This window comes from Microcebus murinus, chromosome 18, assembly GCF_040939455.1.
Source record: "Microcebus murinus isolate Inina chromosome 18, M.murinus_Inina_mat1.0, whole genome shotgun sequence".
NCBI classification, from domain to species: domain Eukaryota; kingdom Metazoa; phylum Chordata; class Mammalia; order Primates; family Cheirogaleidae; genus Microcebus; species Microcebus murinus.
In genome coordinates this window covers 4,061,725-4,085,508 of record NC_134121.1, presented here as the reverse complement: position 1 = coordinate 4,085,508, position 23,784 = coordinate 4,061,725, and the positions used below count along the sequence as shown (strand labels likewise).

Sequence of the window (23,784 nt, the reverse complement as noted above, 5' to 3'; positions counted from 1 at the left end):
CTATCAATTTTTGCTTTACATATTGTGCTGCTCTATTATTTGGTATATCTATGTTTAGGATTGCTGTGTCTTCTGACAGATTGTTCCTTTTATTCTTCTCTGTCTCTGGAAATTTTCTTTTCTCTGAAGTCTACTTTAGTTGTTATTAATATAGCCACTCCTGCTTTCTTTTGATTAATATTTTTGCCTGTTATATTTTATCATTGTCTTAATTTCAACCAGTCTATATTGTTATATTTAAAGTAGGTTTCTTATAGACATGTTTTAAAATTTGCTTATCGCTATCTTTTAATTGATGTAATTTGTGTAATTATTGATAGGGTAGGGCTTAAGTCTACCATTTTATTTATTTAAAAAAATTAGTTCTGTTTTTTTCTGATTTTGTTCTTGTCTTGTGGATTATTTGAATATTTCTTAGAATTGCATTTTGATTTATCTAAAGTGTGTTTTAGACAGAGTCTCGCTTTGTCACCCCAGGTAGAATGCAGTGGCATCATCATATCTCACTGCAATCTCAAACTCCTGGGCTCAAGCAATCCTCTTGCCTCAGAATCCCAAGTAGCTGGAACTACAGGTGCACACCACTGCACCGGGCTTATTTTTCTATTTTTAGTAGAGATGGTGTCTTGTTCTTGCTCAGGCTGGTCTTGAACTCCTGAGCTCAAGTGATTCTCCTGTCTCAGCCTCCCAGAGTGTGCTAGGATTACAGGTGTGAACCACCATGTCTGGGCACAAGTAGGCTTTTCTTGGGGCTTTTTAGTCTGTGCTATTTGGTGTTTTGAAGTTGTCTGCTTCTTTAGCTCTAAGTTTGGGATAATGAGGCAGAAAGAAAACTCAGGGAACTTATCACTGGATTGCACCTTGATCCTTGGACAGTTTGGCATCTTCTCTCCACCTTGCAGCAGAACCCCCCACCTTTTTTGAGATGAGATCTCACTGTGTTGTCCAGGCCGATCTCCAACTCTTAGGCTCAGGGGATCCTCGGAGGTGGCGTTTTAGCAGTGTAGTATTTTTTGTGCCTGTGTTTTCCCTACCAGACTGGATTTCTTGGGAGCCAGGACAGTATCTTTTCCATTTTTATATTCATAGTGTTCACCATTTCTACAACAGAGGAGAAACTTAATAAATATTTGGACTTAAATTATGCTAAACAGACTCCTAAGGTATTCATCTTACAATCCAAGTATTTTTCTAATGTTCTGACTGTATAGAGAGAATAGGAAGGGATCTGGAAAGGAGTTGCAGTGGAAATGCTCAAAGGCTGCGGGCAAATTATTAAATGTTTCAGAGCTTGTTTCTCTTGCCAGTCGGAAAGCATTTTACTGGCTTTGGCATGCTAAAAACAAGCCTATAACAAGATCTGAGGCTGTTCTTACTGCGTGGTGGTAAAGTTGGGATAGGATTCAGTCTGAACGTGGAAGGTGGCTTTCAAAGCTGTGCAGCTCACCCTAGAGGTGAATGGAATAAAACTGGATTTCAGCCTCTATGTAAGAGACACATGTTTTCTCTTTTGCTGACTCTCCTGCTATATTGTTTTATGACTTTTAAGTCAGTCAGTTGCTCAATTTCTTTTTCTCATTTTCATCTAAAAAATAGTGTGACAGTATCTTAAAAAATTAAAATGTAATGAGAAAATATGTAAAACCCTTTGATATGTAGTAATTAAATGAAATATGTATTATAAGCGCAGAACTTAGTCATTATAAGTAGCAGCAAAGGAAGCCTAATGTCAGAGCCTAGGGTTTTTTTTTTAATTGAAGAAGTTGTAGTATGGTATTTTAATAAGAGTTCCAAATGAAAGGGTAGTGCAGGCTGGGTCTAGCTTTGAAACTATAATGAGTTTGGGAAATTGTAGGAGTTTTTTTCAGCTTACTTTGAGTTTACGCAGAAGACACATAAAACGTGGATCTATGTATAACCTAAATATTGAGTGAAGGAAGAGAACCTAAAAGGAAAGACCAAAATATTAAACACTGTATTTATCAAGTAAAGAATGTGTGTGTTTGTGTGTGTTTATGATTAGGAAGAACACTTTTATTTCATCACCATTAGTTTAAACATGAGGTTTAAAGAAATGTTTTGTTTCCTCAATTTAATTTCTCTTTTCAAAAGGTAATCTTGCTTGGGGAAAAAAATTACAAACAATATAGGTATATGACTTAGTGAAGATTCCCAATATTCCACCAACTGTTTTGTTTCTATTCTTTCAGATCTTTTCTGTGCATATACTAGATTTTTTTCCAGAAATGTGCTTATACTGACATAATCAGACTCTATTGCTGCTTGGTTTTGTTTTCACATCACAACACAGTCTTTTAATGTCAGTATGTAGACATCTATGTTACTCTTTTTGCTGGTTGAATTCTGTGTATGTACCCTCAGTTAGCCAATATCCTATTGTGGAACATCTGGATTATTTCTCACTTTTTGCTGTTACAAACAATGCTGTAGTAAACATCATTTTGTGTACATATTTGCTTTCATGTGTTTTGGTAGGATTGATATCTGGGAGTGGAGTTACTGAGACAAAAGTTGTGGATATTTAAGATTTTGCCAGTTGCTCTCCTAAAGTGTTTATCAATTCATAGTGGTTGAGAATTCTTCATCTCAGACTATCTCAGGCCACTCCTTTCTTACACTCTCAAAGCACCCTGTATTTCTGCTCTGTAGCACTTCAGAATTGTATTTAAATAATTGTGTCCTTGTTTTAAAAAATTCCCTCCGTCCTCTTATTGCCACCTAAAAATATAAGTTCTGTGTGGATAGGAAGAATGTTATTATATTATTCATATTTATATCTCTAGCATCCAGCATAATTCTTTAACGCAGTAGGTAATAAATATGTCCCTACAACCTCGCCAATACTTAGTGTTTGCCAGTCTGACAAATGTTATATCATAGATTATTTTACCATATATTTAAAAATTATTCATCAGTGTGAACAACTTTTCACATATATTTATTAACTATTTGTATTTCTTCTGTGTTTCTCCCCCAGTTTTCAACAGGGCTGTCTTAAAATTGATTCAAAGAGCCCTTTATATTTTAGTGATACCAACAGTTAATCATGTGTATTGCTGATGTTTTTATCCAGTTTGTTACTTGTCTTTTGAATTTGTCTATGGTGTTTTTGGGCCATATAAAAGTTTCAAATTTTTTTGTAGTAAAATTATAAATCTCTTTTTTATGGCTCTGGGTTTCGTGGCACATGTGGAAGGGTGTTTACCTTTCCCTATAATTCTATAGTATTATATTTTCTCCTAGGACTTTTTGATAGTTGTACCAAAACTACATTGTCAAAAATATTACTATTTAAACATTTCGTTACTGTTTCCCTTATATTAATAATAATTTGATCTTAGTTCTGTGGGTATATATAAATTTAGTGCTTAGTACCAGCCCTCATGATGAAATCACTCCAGACATTTTGCTAGGCTGATATTTGTTTTCTTGGAGATTCCTCAGTCCATAGAAATAATATTTCCTGGGTTCTTCCATGTTCAACACAGTTTACCTGTGACTTTTGTATTTGAGGGTCTGTTAGGTTAGTTGGGAAATCCTTGGCTTAGGTTTTGAGTATCTTCAGTATGTTACTCTGTTGTCAGCTGTCAAAGTCTGATGACAATCTAATTTTTCCCCTCATAAGAAACTTGGTTATTTTGCGTAGATGCCCAAAAGATTGTTTTTCTTTTATCTCTTTAATCTAGTAGTTTTACTAGCAGTGTTTCAGCACTAGCCATTCTCTGTTGACTTTTCCACATGGTGAACCTTTCTAATATGCAGTTTCATGTCTTTTAACTTGTTTGGAAACATGAAGTTGTAGTTTTCATGTGTTTCATGAGCCTGTCTTTCTGGCATGCTTTCACTGTCTACAGAGACATTAGTCAGTACAGTATTTTCTTTTTTCTTGTGTGGGATCTGACCAGAATTCTTTCCTGTTGCTTTTAAGCCACATGGAAATGGTGGGCCAGGATAACCTTCCTAGCTTTGAGGCTCCCAAGTTCTCTCTTCTATTGTTTTCACAGTGTTTGTATCTATGACCTTGGCCTTATACACAGGCTTTGTTTTCCCTCCTGTACTTTTTATCTGGATCTTTTCTTTTCTTTGCCTCTAATGCCCCTGTTCTGCTCACTTTGGAGTCTGCCCCAAGAAGGTTTCTTCAGTGTCTTCCAGGGCCTTTGTCCTGGAAGAGCTTTGATTGCTTTGATTTTAGAAACCGTAGGATCACAGATGATAATAATGCCTGGTTGCCGTGGTTTCTCCCTCAGCCTACCCCTGCCCACGGCTGTGCTGGGTAGACCAAGCCTCCTTCCCTTGGGCTGCTTCCTGCCCCCTCCCATTGTGCCCATTGCTCACATATGGTGGTTGTAGTCAGTGGGCACTGGCGGTGCCCTTTGAGGTGGTGAACCTTCTGGGGACATCTGAACCCTGCAGGATGTCTAAGTGGGCACATCCCAACTCTCAGCATGTTCCTTCAACTCAACCCAAAATTGGCCAGGTATGTATTCATAGTTTGTGGTTTAGGACTGTGGCAGTTTTCCTACTTTATCTGAGATGATGCTTTTTTCTTCTGTGTATCACTAGTATTATTGTTTGGGTTAAAGGTTGCTGGTGACAGTGACGCAAAATAACTCCTACTCATTTTCAGCTAGAAACTGATTGATATCTTACCCTGCACGGTCTGGCTTCTCTCTTCCTCCCTGCTGTTAATTTTAAGGCATACTTGTCTGTTTTTAATTCTCTTATTAGTTACCTTTATACTCTTAAACATTATGCTAAAACATAATGTTTAAAACTCAATTTATCAACTTGAGAAAGAAATCTTTCAATATATCTTTCTGAAAAAAAAATTATCATACTAATATTTGCTCCTTACTCCCTGAACACACACACACTTCCAACCTTTTTTCTTTTTCTTTTTTTGAGACAGGCTCTTGCTCTTTTGCCCAGGTTAGAGTACAGTGGCATCATCATAGCTCACTGTGACTTCAAACTCCCAGGCTCAAGTGATCCTCTTGCCACAGCCTCCTGAGTAGTTGGGACTACAGGTGCATGCCACCAAGCCTGGCTAATTTTTCTGTTTTTTTGTAGAGATGGGGTCTTGCTATTTTGCTTAGGCCATGGTACATGGTGTAGTCATAGCTCACTGCAGCCTTGAACTCCTGGGTTCAAGCAATCCTCCCACCTCAGCCTCCCTAGTAGCTAGGAGTACAGGTGTGTGCCACCATGCCTGGCTAATGTTTTTTTTGTGGGGGTGGGGTCTTGGGGGTGTCTCACTATGTTGCCCAGGCTGGTCTCAAACTCCTGGCCTCAAGTGATTCTCCTGTCCCTGTCTCCCAAAGTGCTGGGATTACAGGCATGAGCCACTGCACCTGGTCAACTTCTTAAAATTATATTCAGTTTTGTAGCCATAGTTAACCTAGGCCATTTAGACTTAATTCTGTGCTTACTTGGGTTTGGTACTAACTACTGCTAATTCATTCATTGATTATATTGAATACCCTGAACCACATGTTTGGGATAAGGAAGTGAAGAAAACAAACAGAAATCCCTGCTCCCTGGAGTTTAATGTACTACATGGGGTGGCAAACAATGAACCTAATAAATGAATAAATCGTATAGCATATTAGAAGGGAATACGTGCTAAAATAGAATAGGGTGAGTGAGGTTGAGGGTACCAAGGGCGGTTCGTTCGAATTTTAAATAGGGTGGTCAGGGAGGGCCCCACTGAGAAGATGACATTTGAGCCAAGACCTAGAGTAGGTGACGGCATCAAATCAGCGCACATGGATGAAGCAGCCAAGAGCAAAGACCTGAGGAGGAGTGGGAGGAGTCCAAGGCCGCAAAAGTGAGGGGAAATGCTCACGGGACAGGAGGGCATGTGGGGTGCAGATTGGGAAGGGGGCTTTGTAAGCCAGTGCATGGACTTGAACTTTTACCCTCTGTGAGATGGTGAGGGTGTTGACGTGGTCATTCTGCTATGTTGAGAGCAGACTCGGGTACAAGAGTGGAAGGAGGGAGGGGAGTTGACTTACTGCACGAAAGCCAGGTAAGTGATGTTGGTAGATGAGACCAAGGTGGTTTGAAGCTATGAACTTTCCATTAATGAGCACATTTTTACATTTAACTATTTGGTTGGCTGTATTACAACTACATTTTTCTCAAGGATTCTTGAGTGTGATAATGCTTGAGTTCTTTCATATTGTAAAATGACTGTTTCCTTACAAGTGGCATTCTAGCTTGGTAAAGAAGTCTGGGGACATGTCTTTCCCTTGATGCTCTGTGGACATTGCTGTTTTGTCTTCTGACACTGATGTTCTGGAGAAAACTGCAGATGGTTTTTTCCAGCATTACAGGTTATCTGCTGCTTCTGCCTCTTTGTTGGTAGTGTCATTAACTTTGCCAGGATATGTCTTGCCTTGATTGCACTCTACTGATTTTTCTTTGCATATGGTGAACCTTTCAAGCTATGGATTGAGTTATTTAATTTCAGGAGAGTTTTCCTGTATTATATCTTTAATTTTCTTTTCCTGTGAATTTATTTGGTTCTCTTCTGCAGAATTACCAAGTTTGTGTCTGACAGATCTTTACCTCCCATATCTAACATCCTTCTGATCACTTTCGCCATTGTTTTCCTCTATTCCATTTCCCAAATGAGTTGTCTCTTTCACTGACTTTTTCAACATTTTGATTTTACTTACTGCTCTTCTTCGTGTAGGAACAGGTAACATTATGTGTTACTAATTTTCTCCATTTTAATCCTTGATGACTCATTTTTCTCCCTTACCTTTCCTCAGAGGGAAACAGTGCCCACAGGGCAGAATATTCCCTGCTGCAGCCTGTCACTCAGTTTAGAGAAACCTGAAACCTGCTTAAGATCTAGAGAAGTAAGTATCAATTCTTGTAGTCCTCCCTCAATTTTGTTCAGTGAATCCTTGTCTCTGGGAAATATCTGTTGTTCGGGGGTGAGGTTGTTCTTTACTTTCATTATGGGTTGAATTTCCTTCTCTATTTTGGCTTTAACAGAAGGAGAGGGTAGATAAATATGTTTTCTTTTGTAAGAATTCCCAGACTTATAGCTTAAAAATTTCTATTTTGTGAAAAAGTAATACATGACAATATGCAAAATACGACATGTTCCAAAAGGGATATGGGGAAAAAGCAGTTTATCTTCCACCTCTGTTCCTGAGCCCTCCGTTCTCAGCCCCAGGAAGGATAAATCTGTAGAATACATTCCTGGAGTGGAGTTGCTTTGTCAAAGGATATATGCATGTGTGCATTTGATAGATATTGCCAAATTGCTTCCCATAGATGTTATCAATATATATTACTAGCAAAAAATGAAAGTTCCAATTTCTTCACATTCTCATCAACATGGTGATGTCTCAAACTTTTCATGTAGGCATCCTTTATGTATAGGGAAATTAACTTTATATGGATATCAGTAACTAGTGTTTTGTTCCAAGTTCATTCAACTATGTTTATTTATGTTTTAGATATGCAGAAAGATTTGGTTTGTATGTAGTTGATTTTTTCTTTTATATTTTAACCTGTACATTTTTATATTATAAATAGACTTTCCCTACACTAAAACTCTAAAGATTCTCCTGCATTTTCTTCTCCTAATTATATTATTTTCATTTTTTTCCTTTAAATGTTTGATACTGCTGGAGCCACTTCTGGTATAAGTAGTAAAGTGGGGTGCCCAACTGTAGTTTTTCCCAGATTCCTATCCTGCTGTCTCAACACCATTTATTGGTTCCTTTGGAATACCAGCTTTATTATATATTAACCTCCTGTAGGTGTTTAGACCTAATTCTTGGTCTCTTCCATGTCTATTCATGTACTATTATCTATTCCTCTTTTCACATACTAGGTCTATTTTATGTCGATTTGTTTATTCATGTACTGGTATCAAACTTTTAAAACTTAGGCTTACCATATTTTTAAAAATGCTAATTCACAAAAGTATTTTGGAGAGAATCTTGTTGGAAGTATCTTCGCAGTAAGACATTTTAGATAATTCAAAGTATAGTCTGCTTTTCATTGTTAGGACATATGTTTACTTACCTACTTTGATTTTGCCAATGGAAGTAAAGACTCTTGGTTGGTCATTCTATATTTTCTCAACCTGGCTCCCCAGTGACTTAGGAAATGAATTTGCAGGTAAAATTGTCAGAGGAAATTAGGATTTAAAAAGAAAATTCTGGAATATATTGGTACTAACTGGCTCAACTTAGGCTCACATTTGATAGTTTCATCTTAGTAAGTATCTTCCTTTAGTTAAACTGGCCATGGATATTCTCTAGGAAAAAACTGCTACTAATTTTTAGATTAATGTATACAGGAGCTGGGAAAGAGGAACTTCTTCAGGCACAATTTCAGTTATAGAAGCACATATTTGTTGTTATGATCTTACAAGTTTGGCAGTTGCCTTACTGAAGATAAAACATAGCAAAGTTTGTCCCAGATAAGCACTTGGTTATTTCTTTAAAAATCTTATTTAAGTTATTTCTTGAATTTGTCAAATGCTTTCTTTTAAAGTACATATTTATGTAAAAATTGTTTTAGTGCTTTTTCTTCTTTTGAATTTTTTTCATTCATTTGTTAATTCAACAAATATTTATCAATTACCTGTCTATGCTAGACAGTGTTCTAGGTACAGATAGACAGGGGGGAACAAAACAGACAAGGACCCTGCTGTCATTGAGTTTATAATGTAGTGGAGGAGATTAGTAATAAAAGGGAAATCTCAGATTGTGCTTAGTTCTGTGGAGAAAATAAAGCAGGTGGTATGATAGTGAAATCACCTTGGGGGCAACAACTAGTGGGAGGTCAATATAGTTACATTTAACATTAACTGCCATTTATTAGAAAGGCAATATGGGAAAATGGGAAAAGCATAGACTTTAGACTTAGATAAGATCCTGTGCAAATCTCAGGTTTTCTACATGCAAGTTGTGTGGCCTTTACAAATTACCTAACCTCTCTGATTCCTAGTTTCCTCAACTGCCCACAGGGGAAAAAAGAATACCTAACTCTTTAATTTGATCAGATCCCATTTGTTTATTTTTGATGGTGCAGCGATTGCCTTGTCTTCCTCAAAAATTCTTTGCCTAGGCCAATGTCTGATAGGGTTTTCCCAACATCTTCTTCTAGAGGCAAAGATATATAATGTAACCAAAATGTCAAAACAAACAAACAAACAAAAAAGAAAAAAAAACTTTTTATCAGGTGGGGGCAGGCGGGAGGGGGAGGAGGAGAGGGGTGTATGCTTACATAACGTGTGCAGTGCACACCATCTGGGGATTGAACACGCTTGAATCTCTGGCACATGGGGGGAGGGGGGGCAGGGGCAATATTTGTAACCCTAACAATATTTGTACCTCCATAATATGATGAAATAAAAGGAATAAAAAAATAAAATGTTAGTAAGCCCTTAAAAAAAAAAGAAGCATGGGGTCTGCAACTTACTCTCAAATTATTTTAAAACAATAAGTGTGTGTGTGTGTATAGAGAGTGCAAATGTACCAAAATGTTAACAGTTGGTGAATCTCAGAGAAGGATATACCAGAGTTCTTTGTATTATTTGTTTAATAATTCTTCTGTATGTTTGAAATTGCTTAGAAATAAAAAGTCTTAAAAGAGTCTAAAATTTAAAAAAAGAATACCTAACTCATAGTGGTTTGTTAAGGATTAGATGTAACAATTTAAGCAAAAATCCCTAGAAAGGTGGTTGACCTATAATAGTTATTTTATAAATAGTAGCTAAAATATTACTAGCTTAATCTCTTTATTCATTAAAAAATTTTAGATAAGAAATTTCCCCCAAATTTCCCCATGATTTCATTAGTTTTGATATCATATATCTAATAAGATGGCATGTTTCAAAGAAAGCTCCCTTAAATGGCCATTTGTGCCAAATGTCACCATACTAACTGCTAAAATGAGGAACTGCTGATATCAGTGTATTAATTTCCATGATTGTCAGTGTTTAATGTTCATCTACAGTTGGTCAGGTTTTGTTGAGGTCATAAAAACAGAATGGGAACTATATTTATATTGGACATTGTATTAGAACAAATTTCAGTAGCTCTAAAAGGTAATACATCAAAGAATCTGGACATATAAACAGAGTTCTAGCTCAGAAACAGTAGCCCTGCAGCTGTTTCATCTGTTCCATATTGAGGAGTATGACAGACTCTGTCCCAAAGATATTTTAAAAACCTGATCCATACTATTAGGGGTCCAGGCAGGGATCTTACTAGGTCACAGGCTGGGAGCAGAGACAGTCTCATCATTCTAAGTCTGTCAGGGCCACTGATGGAGATTTCCATGGAGGATATTCTGAGGCCCAGCTGAAGTCATCACTTCTTAGACAGGCAGCCCAGTCGAATGACATAGGGAGGAGCAGAGGCTATAGAGGGGGTAGGGAACATGGTAGCAGATAAGCTGGAATGCCGAAACCTGGAACAGGCCAGAGAGATGAAACATGGGTCTGCACACAGCAGTAAGAGAAGGTAGGAAGGTGCAGGTAACAACTAAGCTGATTTGAGATTTATTTCTCAGTATGAGCTGGCATCCATCTTCCCAACAGTCTGTTACCTATCCGTTTGCCCCGCAACAGGGCCACGCTAAATAGCACCCATTCTCTCCCTTGGCCTCAGGTCTCTTTGGCAAAGGATTCTGCTAAGACTTTTGTCAACTGTCCCCATTTATATTTTTTACTTTTTCCCCTCTACTGATTTATTCTACCTCTACCTATACATATACTCTTATGCTTCCTGTCTTTCAAAAAGAAGTCCACCAAAATCCCCTACTCTGACCTCTAACTCAATAGAGTTCTTTTCCATGGCTCAGTTTTCAGGAGTTGCCTGACCCCACTTCTTTTGCCTTTCATTTCCTCCTTAATTCTGTGACCTTACGCTATTCTTGTTAAAGTCAGAAGCTACTATCTATGAGTATGGTCATCTGCCTGCTGGACATTTGAATGTCTCAGACATTTCAAATTCAACATGAATTGAACTCATATTCTCCATTTCCATACTGTGGTGATTTTTAAATATATCCAGAAATTCTTTGACACTTCTTCTTTCAAGAAGTGGAGCTTAATTCCACTCTCCTTGACTGTGTGCTAGACTTAGTAACTCCCTTCTAACTAATGGAATAAGGCAGAAGTGGTAGTGTGCGACTTCAGTTCCAGGTCACTGAAGACATCGTAGCTCCCTTGTTGCTCTGCCTCCCTCTCTCGGATCACGTGCTCTGGGGGAAGCCAGCTGCCATATTAGGAGGATATTCTAGCAACCCTCTACAGAGGTTCACTTGGCAAGCACCTGAGATCTCCCACCAGCAACCAGCACTGCCTTGTCACGCATGTGAGGGAACTCCTTGAAAGTGGAGCCACCAGCCCCAGCCGAGCCTCAGATGATGCAGCCCCAGCTGTCGTCTTGACTACAACCTCATGAGCAACCCTGAGCTAAAACCAGCCGCTAAGCTTCTCCTACATTCCTGACTCACAAAAACAGTGAGATAATAAATGTTGGTTGTTTTAAGCTGCTAAATGTTGTTGATAACGTGTTATACAGCCATAGATAACCAATGCACATGGCAAACCTATTTTCCCAGTCTCAGCGAATTTTACTCAAACCAGGAAATTCCTTCTTCCTCACCAAGATCCAACTGGTGGCCACATCATATTATTTACATTTAGGTATCTATTGATTCAGCCTGTTCTGATTTTCATAGTCATGCTCTTAGTTTATTATTTCTCATCTAGATTGCTTCAGTTGCCTCTTAACAAGTTTTTGCCCCCAGCTGTGCTCCCTTATAATCTCTCCTCCACACTGCCATCAGAGCAGTCATTTTGAAATGTGAATTTGATCATCCTTCTTCTGTACTTCAGTTGTCCTCATTGATTAGAGTTAAGTCCAGCCACTGTAGCAATGCAGGCAAAGGCATTTGAGGTTGGGTTCTGGCCTTGCTTCCCAGCTCCAGCTCATCTCTCCTGCAGCAGCTAATGGGTACCAGAATCCGCAGTGGCTTTTCCTCTTTCAGTGATCGGGTGTGTGCAGTTTGACCTGCTTTTGGAAGGCTTTCACCAACTCTCTGAAGTGTTCTCTACTTTCCGAGAGTTAGGCATTCCTCTCTACGGTAATCCCAGTGTATACCTCTGTAATTGCTGTGATCACATCACTGTAATTAATTGTCTCTCAGTTAATGTCTCTCTCAGTTAGACCAAGAATGCCAGTAGATTAGATGCTGTGCCCTGTCCATCTCTTTTTTGTTGTTGCTTCTGTGAACTTTAAAAATTTTTTGATATTGTTTATTTTATCTTGTTGTAGTAAAAACATTTAACATATTCTGTCTCAAAAAGAAAGTAACTTTATTTCTCTGTATCTGAACTTGACTTTACTTTCCAGCCATGTTTCTCCAGTAACGGGAGTGAACTGTCTTTGGGGAGGATGGTGTCTGGTCCATGTCATTCACACCCATCCATGAAGACTTTGTTAGCTGCTGGCACCGTCCATTGTGTCTACACCAAAACCTCTGTGTCCCTTTTCTCTCTGTGTTGATCCCATCGGGCCACCTCCTTCCTGACTGTGAGGGTTCCCCAGGCTTGTAGGATGGCGCCCAGATGCTGCAGTGCCCAGCTCAGGCACACACTCGGGGCATGCTGTGTGGGGCTCCATATGGTGCCCTCAGGCTTACCCTCCTGGCTGCAGGGGACTCCTGTGGGCTGAGGCTATTTAGGCAGATTGCACTCCAGGAGGAACCAAGGACATGTCTGGGATTTCTGTCATTTTGGTCCCTCCTGAATTCCAAATGTTAGCCTCGATGGAAAAAGGTAGAGGATTTGGACTCCTTTCAGAGACTTAACTGCATCTTTAATTTTAATTTTTTAGGGATAGGGTCTTGCTATGTTGCCCAGGCTGGACTCCAACTCCCAGGCCTCCTGCCTTACCCTTCAGAGTAGCAAGAAATACAGGTGCATGCCGAACTCTTAACAGCATCTTTAAGAGATACAAATTTAGCTCTTCCAATGGAAAGCACTGGCTTCCAAGAGATATCTGCCAAAAGCTTATGGGCCTATTTTAGAGCAGAAAGCCCAAAAATATTCATCATAATTTAAAAAATAATAAATATTAAATGATTTTAAAATTATACCATATTTCATTTGTTTATAAGAGGAATCACATTGTCTGTGATCTTCCACTATTTTTCTATTTTTCTAGATTCCAGAGCCTTTCCATTTCTTTTCTTACTCTATTTCCATTGAAATAGAAAGCCTAACTCAGAATTAGAGGTTGTTAGGAAAGAGAGCAAGTGTTTTGGCTCTGATAGGTCTGCATGTTCAGGTTAAGTGTGCACACAGAGATTGCAGGCTGATCTCACACTGAAGGGCACTCTCTGCATTCTTTCAGCTGCTGAGTTAACAAGCATATCACACTTACCAGCTGGAAAGTTAAGTGTTTCTATTTAATAGATAACAGTGGATTCCACTCTTTGCATTTGATTCTTTATGTTGTTTTGGAGCATGTCAGTGTAGTTTTAAAATACTCCAATAATATGTCAAAAATCTATTTATTTGTGAAGAAAACTGTCAAGTGCTGGGGAAGTAAAACTCATGGAGATTTAGCTGCCTACATTGCAGTTTGGTCATATCAAGATATCCTAACATGTCATCATTAAAATCATGATATTTTGGCTAAGATTCAGGCTGCTCCAAATACAGATTACTGAAATATATTACTTAAGCAAGTTGCCTGAGCTCATAGAAATGGTCATGAAGAAAGAGTTTGATGTTGTTCCTTGTTTTAAATATTCTTGAGAGCACTTTTCTCCTTAGCAGCCTGCCTGCTTGAGTGTGGACAAGCAGACACTGGCACCTGCTGTCCACATGCACGTTGAAAAGACAGATTGTCCACGACTGTAGTTTGCTTTAAAATGTTTACCCATTTTTTGGTACTGAGTAAAGATTAGATTATTTAGATAATCAGCCCGTCTCTGAGGAAAAAAGTGTTGGTGTAGATTGGCATTAAGTGTAACATCTTTTATTCTATGTAACAACTCCTTTTCTTTCTGGTCCTCTCATCAGTTTAGAGCTCTGGGCCCCTTTTCCATTTTCTACTTTGGCCCTTGTATGTGAACATGAAAGGTGCTGATTAATGCCTTGCAAAAGAAGTTTCACTCAATGGTAAATTGAAATTATTGACTGGTCTATACATGTGCTAGCAATGCTTCCTCCACATGTACAGACCATGTTGATATTAGAGTGTTATTTGATAGAAGAATTTGCTAATATCTTGCTTTCTTTTCTCTCTGACCAAAACACCTATCATTAACTTAGGGGTTATTCCAAAGAATATTCCATTAGCGTGTGTTGTGTACCTATTTTTTGTCTCTGAGGAATGCAACTTTGAATGATGTCTCTATAGTTGTGATCTTCTTTTAGTAATGAAATGTGTTGGTTTTGCACTGAGAAACATTATCTGGCCCTTGAGGAAGAACTTGGTTGGTTTACCAAAGAGGCCATCACACTTTGTTAAAAGTGATGTAGAAAGCTTGTGTGGTTTTCTGCCACTATTTCACAAGCTTCATAAAGCAATAAAACATTCAGGCCTTAGGAGCAAATGGATCAATGGTCCAATAAATTCCAATTTTGCAGTATTCTCTGTTTTACTTTCTATTTGCACTTCCCTTTTTAAACTGCCTGGGTAGCATATCACTTGGAATATAGGGCCTGTATTTCTGCAGCTTGTATTTTAGTCCTGTTCAATAATGATCCTTATAATTTTTCAGTAATATTTATATTATTCTCAGTATGACTTTTATACTTCATCAAATTATTTTTCTATGTCAATTTTTCTGAACTGATGTGAAGCTACAAAATAGAAAAAGATGAAAACTGAAAATTTTAACAAATATAAACACATACAAGCACCAGCACACAAATATTATAAAAATATATTGTGAAAAAACAGGAACAGATTGAGATGAACCACATCCTTTCGCCTGAAGGTTAGTTGCAGAAAAATGACTAGTATTCCTAGTGCAAGTATAAATTTCAAACTTAATGGCTATATTAAGAGTGTAACAGGATTTCAGTGACTATAATAACTTTATGTTTCAAATTTTTAAAATATATGTGAACAAAATTGTTTCTTTTGAAATAGGAATCCCAGCCTACCTTTTGATATACTTCCGTGGGCCTCCATGCATGCTCCAGCCACTGGCCGTCTGTGCGTTGGGCTGTAGTCCCTTGGTGACAAGGACTGTGCCAGACGCTGGCCTGATTCAGTGACTCTAGAGAGGGTGCTTGGTAAACCCATAAAGACACAACCTTTGGGAACCTTGAACCTTAGGTAGACAAGGATATATGCTAGTTTATTATTACACAGGATTCTGGGCTGAACAATGCCTACAAGGAGATTGATATTTTGACAGCTACGTTTGTAAGGTCTTTAAGTTATTCCTCTTTCTGATCAGATGACACTTGCTAATGTTTTCTGTAATTTATTGACTTTGGTCCCAGTTTTCTTTCATTTCTTCAACAAGCATTTATTAAGGGCTTGCTGGGCATGAGACGCTCTGCAAGATAGAACAGCAGTTTTGCCCTCAGAACTAATGCTTTGCATGTGTAATTTTTTCCTTTATCATTTCCAGTCTGTACTTTGCTGCTTATTTTTCTGTTTCTCCTTTCTGTTATGTTTCAGATCCATAAGCTATTTTAAGTCTGTGTCCTTATTTTATATTATTTTGTTCTCCAGCCTAAATCAACAGTAACAATTGTGATCCTTGTGCCTACAGACTTTAAAATTCCATTTTCAAAATTTCAGGTATAACACAGAAAACATATTCTTACAAAAATTCAAATACAGAAATAGAGTGAAATATGAAAAGTCTCCCTTTACAATCCCCATTCCAACTGCCTCCCAAGAGTTATACACACAAGTGTATGAAAGTGCCTATCTCCTGTGTTTTTGCTAACACTATTATCTCTTAAAAATGTTAGTACATATGATGGGTTTAAAAATATCTTATTGCTTTAGCTCTTGTTTGTTGCTACTAGACAGGTTAAGCATCTTTTCATATGGTTAGCAGTCATTTGTATTTTTCTTTTTGTGAATTGCCTTTTAATATCCTATGCCTTTTTTTCTGTTGGACTGTTTGTTTCTTCTTGAGTTAATTTTGGTAATCTGTGTTTTCCTAGAAAATGATCTGCTTTGCCTTGTTTACAAATCCATACGTGTAATTATGTCCTCTTTCTTGTTTCTAGTTTGGTTACCTTCTCTTTTTCCTCCTTGATTAGATTTCCCAGAAGTTCTATCTTGTTAGTCTTTTCAAACACCAACTTTTAGTTTTATTAATCTTTAAGACTATTTAAAAATTTGTTTTATTAATTGCTGTTTTATCTTTATTCATTTCTTCCTCCTATTTTCTGCCCACGGAGGAAGGTGGGAACAAATGCTCCAAGATATCTGCTGGGGCTTGGGAAACAGTTGCTGACGTCACTCTCCTTCGCCCACACCACCCCCAACCACCATCACAAATTGGACAGCTCAGAATCCGTTAAGAAATGAAAGATAGGAGTCAGGAATCAGATTGAGATCGGACCGTCAGCTTTGTTAATAAGAAGGCTGAATTGGAAAATAGTACTCGACCTATGATCACATTCAGGCTAACCACTCTCCCCCTCTGAGTTAACTTAACCAAGAGACTCTTATAATAAATGTTCCGAGAAGTTTGGTAAGAAGCCAGTTAGAAATGACTAAATCAATTGCTTAGAGGCAATGAGGGCCAAGTAGCTTCAGGGCAGTCTGTTTGGAGACCCTGATCAGGAAAAAATTAAAATGAGTGAGCTGGCAGTGCCTGGTTGGCTGCTGACTGAGCAGGGCCAGGGTTGGTGGAAGGGGGTGATCTTGGGGTTCAGACTGGTCAGGGAGGCATGTGAAACTGGCAAGGGAAGGAAGAAACCTCCTGCCTGTGAGCATCCAAAACCAGGCTCAGAGGGAGTGTCACAGGTCACAGTGGGACAGCCAAAAGAGGAGCAGCTGGAGGTCAGAAAAGGGTACTGCACATTCAGAATCCTGATGGCAGGAGAGTCAAGTGGACGGGCACATCCCCAAGTGTGATGGAACTTGTGGGGAATTGAGGCTGAGTCATTCTTCACATTCCCTAGGACTCTTGTTCTTTTCCCAAATTAATTTCACATCTGCTTTGGAATTAAAAGGGTAGCTGCTTTCCTATTCCTGACTAATTAAGCAAATGCAAATATATGCATATACTGTACCCTCGCACAGCCCAGGAGAGAAGCACAGTGTGGGTGGCAGGTGTGGGGCACTAGAAGGAGAGGGTGGGCAGTGCTTAGGTGGGAGGACAGCAGGGATATCTGTCCGGGAGCCAGGCACACCTCATTCCTATATGACCTCTCAAGGTCACACTACATGACCTTCAGTATATGAATTCACCTGGCATTATAGTAGTGTCTTTAAAAATGAAAATATATCAGTGTATTATAAACTGCAAGCCGAAAAGCTGCTTGTTCCTAGCCACGCATTTACAGAAAAAGCTTGGCCTTTGTATGTTCTTAGGGAGGGCATGCCGAACCTTGTCTCAGCTCATAAGAAGCCCAACCTCACCAACAACTCTTTGCTTAGTGTGCTATGTTTCCCTCTGTAATTAGTTCTCTCTGTGTAATTTCTTAAGGTGAAATTTTATGCCTTAGAACAAAAATAAAAAGTCATCTAAAGACATGGTTTGGTTAACAGAAATCTAGTTCCTCGGCCAGGCGCCGTGGCTCACGCCTATAATCCTAGCTCTCTGGGAGGCTGAGGCGGGTGGATCGTTTGAGCTCAAGAGTTCAAGACCAGCCTGAGCAAGAGCGAGACCCCGTCTCTACTAAAAATAAAAAAAAAAAAAGTTAATTGGCCAACTAAAAATGGAAAAAAAAAAAAAAAAAGAAATCAAGTTCTTCTCAGTAGGAATGAAGTCAGGCTTTGTAGATGTAACAAAAAAGGGTAATATTTTTCTATACTACATGCTTATATCAAATTTCAGATTTTGTTTAATATATTAATATATTCATTATGATATACTAATTCATCAGATAAACAATTTCTATTTATACCTATTTTCCGGTAATAAATACTGGGTCTATTGCTGGCTAGATGAAACTTAGAAACTCATGAAGATTTTTACTGTTTTGTTTGTTTGTTTTTGCCCCTGGGAGTGTGCCCTTCCATCCTGAATCATGCGGATTCTCTTGGATCCCCCTCTGCTATAACGCAGGGGTCCGGAGGACTCTTACTCTGACAGTCTTTGCAAAAATTACTCAAACATCTCTTTGAAACTCATTCAGAGTTAATTTCATCCTTTGGCTTTGTCCTAGTTATTTTTAGGGTTGATAATTTATTTTCCAAGAGCAAAACAGAGCATTTTTAAGCTTTGGTTTTTGGCGAGGGTTTGGGAAATTCTTGTTCTGTGGAGAGCTGGCAGGCTTCCCGCTGAGGCACTTAGGAGCTTAGCCTGCTCATGGCTTCCTTCAGCTGAGGAGCCTTGCTCTGGGGCTTGCCAGCCTGGAACCACTCAGCCAGCTGCAAATCCGCACCTCAGCATAGCACTGTGGCAGGTCATGGTCATCTTACTCTGTTCTTGGAGAACCCAGGAGAGATTGCGTATTCCCTGCAAAGGAAATCTTGTCCAGATTTAATTATTTTCACAATTAAGAAAGCCTTCCTTGGGTCAGATTGAACTTGCTTTCTGCAGTAATAAGTCATGAAGCTACAGATAGAGTCTCCTGCTGTCAGGATACATAATTGTTGTTATGCTTAAATCAAATTTTTAAAATTATAAAATGGTTACATGTAGATGGTGTAGAAAAATTTAAAAATCATAAAGGATATTAAATTTTCCTATCATCCCATCAGAGATAACCATTCTTAATATATAGATTTTTTTCTGTGCCCAAATATAAATATGAGCTCCTATTGTATATATCATTTACAGTCCTTATTTTCCATTAAATACATTGTAATCATTGTTATATATCATCAAATATTTTACAGAATCGTTCTTTATATTGAGATACCATAAATTCACATATATTCACATTTATATTTGTTATATAAATATTTGATTTTTATAATATAAAAATATATTTATATATCATATTTATATTGAGATACCTCAAATTCACATGCCATAAAATTTATACTTTTAAAGTGTACAGTACAGTGACTTGTTTGTATATTCACAAAGTTGTGCAATAAGTACCGCCATCATTCCCATTGCCCCCAAAATAAACCTCAGAGCAGTCATTCCCCTTCCATACCCCTCACCTCATCCTGTGCAGCCACTAATCCTTTCTGTCTCTGTGGATTTCCCTATTCTGGACATTTCATAGAAGTGGAATCATACAATAGGTGACCTTTTGTGTCTGGGTTATTTGATTCAACATAATATTTTGAGGTTCATCCATTCCCTTTTTTCTTTTCAATATATTCCTTTTTACTGATGAATAATATTCTACTGTATGGATTTACACATTATATTTATCTGTTCACCAATTGATGGACATCTGGGTTTTCTCCATTTTATGGCTATTGTGAATAGTGCTACTGTGAACATTTGTGTGTAAGTTTTTTTAGTTGAACTCCTGTTTTCAGTTCTTGTGAATATATAGCAAAGAGTGGAATTACTGAGCTATAATGGTAACTCTGTGTTTAACTTTTTGAGGAACTACCAAACTGCTTTTCACAATGACTCTACCGTATTATGTTTACATGCTGTATGAGGGTTCCAATTTCTCCACATCCTCATCAACACTTGTTATTTTTTTTTATTTTTCTTGAGACAGAGTCTTACTCTGTTGCCATGGGTAGAGTACAGTGGCTTCATAATAGCTCACTACAACCTCTAATTCCTGGGCTCAAGTGATCCTCTTGCCTCAGCCTCCCAAGTAGCTGGGGGACTATAGGCATACCCCATGATGCCTGGCTAATTTTTCTATTTTTAGTAGAGATGGGGTCTTACTCTTGCTCAGGCTGGTCTCAAACTCCTGAGCTCAAGTGATCCTCCTGCCTTCGTCTCCCAGAGTGCTGGGATTACAATCTTGATCCACCCAAACCCGGTCCAGCACTTGTTATTGTCTGTCCTTCCACCCTAGGAAGTTAGGTGTGAAATGATATCTCATTGTGGCCTTGATTTGTATAGTGCTGAATGATTGATTTTCCTAATGCTTAATGATGTTGAGCATCTTTTAATGTGCTTATTGGCCATTTGCATTGTATAGTTTCTTTGGAGAAATTCCTATACAGATCCTTTGCCCATTTTCAGTTGAGTTATTTGTCTTTTTGTTGTCGAGTTGTAAGAGATCTTCATATGTTCTGGATAATAGAACCTTATCAGATAAATGATTTGCAAATAATTTCTCCCATTCTATGGGCCATCTTTTCATTTTCTTGAGAGTTCCCTTTGAAGAAAAAAGTTTTTAATTTTTATGAAGTATAATTTATCTAGTTCGTTTTTGGTTACTTCTACTTTTGATATCATATCTAAGAAAACATTGCCTAATAGAAGGCCATGAAGTTTTATACCTATGTTTTCTCCTAAGAGTCTTAAGTTTTAGCTCTTATAATTTGAGGTGATTTTTATATACAGTATGGGGTAGGAATCTAACTTTGTTCTTTTGCATGTAGATATCCCAGCACCATGTATTGAAAAGACTGTTCTGTTTCCCATTGAATTGTCTTTACATCCTTGTTGATAATCAACTACCCCTAACTGTATGGGTTCATTTATACACTCTCAATTATATTCTATTAATCTATATGTCTGTCCTTAGGCCAATACCACACAGTTTTGATTGTTATAGCTTTGTATTAAGTTGTGATATTGGAAAGTGTAAGTCTTCCAACTTTGTTCTTCATTTTCAAGATTGTTTTGAGTATTCTGGGCCCTTGCGTTTCCATATGAGTTATACAGTAGAACTAACTTGTCAATTTCTGGAAAAAAGAGCAGCCAGAATTTTGTTAGGTTTTGTGTTGAGTCTGTAGATCAATTTGGGAACTATTGCCATCTTAATATTAAAAGTCGATGAGAACACAGGACGTCTGTTCATTAATTGACTTCAGTCTTTTCAATGTTGTTTTCTAGTTTTCAGTGTACAAATCTTCCACCTTTTGTTAAACATATTTCTAAGTATTTTATTCTTTTTAATGCTATTGTAAATGGGATTGTTTTCTTAATATTTTGGATTGTTCATTGCAAATACATAGAAATATAATTGATTTTTGTATATTAATCTTGGATCCTGCAACTTTGCTAAACCCCTTTATTAGCTCTAAGAGCTTTTTATTGTTATCAATTCTCTAGGATTTTCTATATATAAGAATGTGTCAAAAAAAAAGAAAAAAGAAAAAAAAAAGAACATGTGGTACAATAGAATATTATTAAACCATAAAAAAGAAAAAAAAAGGATGTGTCATTTGTTAATATAGTTTTACTTTCTTAGCAATCTGGATGCCTTCTCTTTCCTTTTTTTGCCTAATTGCCCTACCTAAAGCCTCCAGTATAATGTTGACTAGAAGTAGTGAGAGCAAATACATCCTTGTCTTGTTTCTGATTTAGGGAACAGCTTTGAGCTTTTCACCATTAAGTGTGATGTCAGTTGTGGGTGTTTTGTAGTTGCTCTTTATCAGATTGAGGAAGTTCCCCTTTATTCCTAGTTATTGAGTGTTCTATCGTATTTTGTCAGTTGCTTTTACTGCATCTGTTGAGATGATCATGTGATTTTGTCCTTTATTCTATTAATATGGTAAATTACATTGATTGATTTGCCTATGTAGGACCAACCTTGAATTCCTGGGATAAATCCTATTTGGTCATGGTGTATAATCCTTTATATGTTTCTAGGTTTGGTTTGCCAGTATTTTGTTGAGGATTTTTACATCTATATTATAGGTGATATTGGTATAGTATTACTTCTAACGGCTACATAAAGTTTAATTATGTGGATATACAATAATTTAACGAATTAAAGTTTTAATCATTTCCTTTGTTGTTATAATCAAGGATAAGCACATCACTCTTGCTCATACAGCTTTGTATTCATTCATGATTATTTTCATAGTATACATTTCTACAAATGGAATAACTGCACCAAAGGTTATGTATAGATGTCATCTCATCTTGTCATTGGCAATTGTATTTTGTTTATAGTGTTTTTTTCCAGAGGTTTTAAATTTACATCTGTTTTTTTCTTTATGTATTCAGCCTTTGCATCTAGGCTCAGAGAGGCCTCTCCTACCTTGTTCAGATATATAATTTCCTATATTTTTTTCTTTTTAAAAATTTTATTTTTTTAGAGATCAGGTCTTGCTATGTTGCCTAGGCTGGAGTGCAGTGCTATTTACAGGCGTGATCATCGCACACCACAGCCTTGAACTCTTGGGCTCGAGTGATCTTCTGCAGTAGCTGGGACTAGAGGTGCACACCACTGTGCCCAGCGAAAGCAATCTGTTCTGTAGCTTAGATTAGTGATGCCATCTTTGTCATAACTGAATTCTTGTTTTTGGGCTTTAGTATGATCTATTATTGCTCTTCTTTCTATTCCTGAACCTATACTATTGTAATTATTTGACTTTTCTCATCTATTTTACTGGTAGTACAAGTCCTTTTCAATTTTTTCAAGAATTTTCATCTTTAGAGAAGAGTCAATTATTCTGTAAGCTTCTACAGTAAAAAATCAATTATTCTTTTTTATTTTTTTTGAGTCAGAGTCTTGCTATGTTGCCCAGGCTAGAGTGCCATAGCATCAGCCTAGCTCACAGCAACCTCACACTCCTCGGCTCAAGCGATCCTACTGTCTCAGCCTCCAAAGTAGCTGGGAGTACAGGCATGTGCCACCATGCCCAGCTAATCTTTTTTTGTATAGATTTTTAGTTGGCCAATTAATTTATTTCTATTTTTAGTAGAGACAGGGTCTTGCTCTTGCTCAGGCTGGTTTCAAACTCCTGACCTTGAGCGATCCGCCCGCTTCGGCCTCCCAGAGTGCTAGGATTACAGGCGTGAGCCACAGCGCCTGGCCAAGAATCAGTTATTCTATCAGTTGTATAGAGAAGAACCAATTATTCTACCAGATAAATTTTAGTATAATTTTATAAAAGAATTTTATTCACATTTCTAATCCTATTAGCATTCTATTGAAATGACAACACATTTATAAAATTATTTGTGGAGAATGAATATCTAATTGAGAGAACATGGTGTGTTTTTTCATCTATTCAGTAAAATATAGATTCTGGTGAGGGAGGAAGGGGTACCTGTAATTTTGTTACCTGGTTTATTCATACATATTTTTATATATATTTGCTATTGTAAGTATGATCGTTTTTAGCATGTGATAATTTAATTGCATTATTTTACTACACAATTTAATACTCATTTTTAGAAAATTTGGAAGCTACAATGTGAATTCAATAAATAAATGACCCACACTCTAAGAGATAACCACTGTAGGAATTTCATGTATATCCTTCTATTAATAGATTTATAGTCATATTGAGGAAGTAAGATATGGTCACATGAAAGGCTTAATAATCCAAGACACTATTTGGGTAACTAGCTTGTACCTTTTTGTCTGACCAGTATTTTCTTCTGTTTGGAAACTGCTCTTCCATGACTGTTGGGGCTGCCAATCATCCAAGTCCCTCTCCCCTGTGAATGGGTTGGACAGTGTATCACCTTGGAGTGCTTTTCTGCGGAGAGTGAGTCTCTTTTCTGGCA

At 37.6% G+C, this 23,784-nt stretch overlaps 1 protein-coding gene across 4 annotated transcripts in view; it reads left to right on the top strand.

Annotated features, from left to right (window-relative positions):
* Positions 1-23,784, top strand: part of SPECC1 (sperm antigen with calponin homology and coiled-coil domains 1) — a 277,492-nt gene that overhangs the window by 17,821 nt on the left and 235,887 nt on the right. The window lies entirely within an intron of this gene.